Below are 1,779 nucleotides of genomic sequence, written 5' to 3' on the forward strand. Positions count from 1 at the left end.
TTTTACATCAGAAGTTACAAAAGGGGGCTTTTGAAGGAGCTTTTACTTTTTTTTTTTTAATAAGCCAATGTCTAGGAAGAAATAATTGTAAACCACATTAATTTTGCTACCTTTCTGTCTTTCAGTTCAGTCTGACAGTGAAACTACAACAGCTTCATCAGGTATGTATAAGTTTGCTGCCTGCACCTTCTCACTGACCCACTTTCACCCACCTTATTACCTCTCCAGGTAGGTGCTGGCTGAGCACCAAACTTTATCTCCTCAGACCTGCTGGAAAATTCACTTCCTGTTCCTTGTATTAAGAGCACTGAATAATGGCAGTAGTGGAAATGGAAATCTTTCACTGGGTGGCTTGCACAGGGTGGGAAAAATTGGCAGATCACAAGACCAGGCATGCTGAGTGGTATGTCAGAAGGAAATTCAAGAAAACTCATCATAGTTAACCCCAGTCAGTGGGGTTGATTGTCCAAGTTTGTATCCCAAAGTGAAAGACTATAGATCTATTAGAAACATGTTAAATGTGTAACTACAATTTCTGTTTTGTTTATTTGTATCTGTCCACTTCAAAGAATAGGTCTTCCGTGTTGAGGATTCCCAGTAGGGTTGTTTTGTACTTACTTTTATCTTATGAGGCAAGGTGATCAGAAATATTTGCCTTATTTTTCTCTTCTCTAAAACATTCCCAGCTCTTACATGAGAACGGAAAATAGTTGCTAGCAGCTTTCACTAGAAGCCTGGAAAACAGTACCTAGTAAAACAATATGTGGCTGGAATGCATACAACTGCCAGTGATGCTGGATTGAACCTCTGTGTATTACATGTGTTCTCAGATTGTCGTGAGGAGCAGTTCCCTTGCACACGCCTGTATTCTGTTCACAAACCGGTAAAGCAGTGTATCAGCTACCTTTGCGTTACCAGGTAAGAAAACAGCAGTCTCCAAGAAAAGCCCCTAAAAGCCCTTCAGAAATGGCACATCCAGTTCAAAAAGTGTTTCCTTTGGAAACTACACCTTCTTTCAAGGAACTAGTTGGTGAGATTAATCCTATCCTCAGAGCTGCCTTTTAAAGTTATTAACTAAAACAGAATATCATCTATTATCTGAGCAGCACTAAGGAGCTACTATGTGTCCCATATTGTAATCCTCATGTAAGTCACTTGGCCATACCATGAAGACTTGACAAAGGTTACCATTCTTTTGATGATAGCCTTATTCTGTACTGATCATTCCAAAAAGATTTAGGATTTGCCTCCTCATCATGAATATAAACATGAGTTTATGTTTATTGCCTAGCTCTTTTTTGTTTCTTTTTATTCCTGTGTTTTTCTCTGTTGTCCTTGGCATTCTCCTGGTGATCTCACAGTGTGCGTCGCATGTACGTAATAAACAAGGAGGTGTGCTCTCGCATTGTCTGCAAGGAAAATGAAGTCATGCAAGGTGAGTTACAGTACAAGACAGCCTAGGGGAAGGAATAGAAGAATAACTGCAACCATCTGATACTGTCTCCAAACTAACATTTCCCAGCCCCATTCTACATGTAGTATGTTCCCTAGACTAATTCTGGGGGAACTCTAATGCAGTGGCTTGCATCCAGTACACATGCCAAGAAAAGCACTGGGAGGCAGATATTATACTTCCAAAATTTTAAGAGCTCTTGATTGTGCCTTGAATTTGCTTGGTTTTCATCATGCTCTGCTAACCCCAGGCAAGCCTTTACTCAAACTTACATTCCTTTGAGGTTAAAGAGTAACTCTCAGTATTTCTATTCATAAATTAAAAAA

At 39.6% G+C, this 1,779-nt stretch overlaps 1 long non-coding RNA gene across 1 annotated transcript; it reads left to right on the forward strand.

Annotated features, from left to right (window-relative positions):
- Positions 1-63: 63 nt before the first annotated feature.
- On the forward strand, positions 64-1,443 carry LOC116217707. Its single transcript, XR_004162392.1, has 3 exons — positions 64-161; positions 831-918; positions 1,362-1,443. It is a non-coding gene; the product is annotated as an uncharacterized LOC116217707 (long non-coding RNA).
- The last annotated feature ends 336 nt before the right edge of the window (positions 1,444-1,779 follow it).

This window comes from Meleagris gallopavo, unplaced genomic scaffold (assembly GCF_000146605.3).
Source record: "Meleagris gallopavo isolate NT-WF06-2002-E0010 breed Aviagen turkey brand Nicholas breeding stock unplaced genomic scaffold, Turkey_5.1 ChrUn_random_7180001898962, whole genome shotgun sequence".
Taxonomy (NCBI): Eukaryota; Metazoa; Chordata; class Aves; order Galliformes; family Phasianidae; genus Meleagris; species Meleagris gallopavo.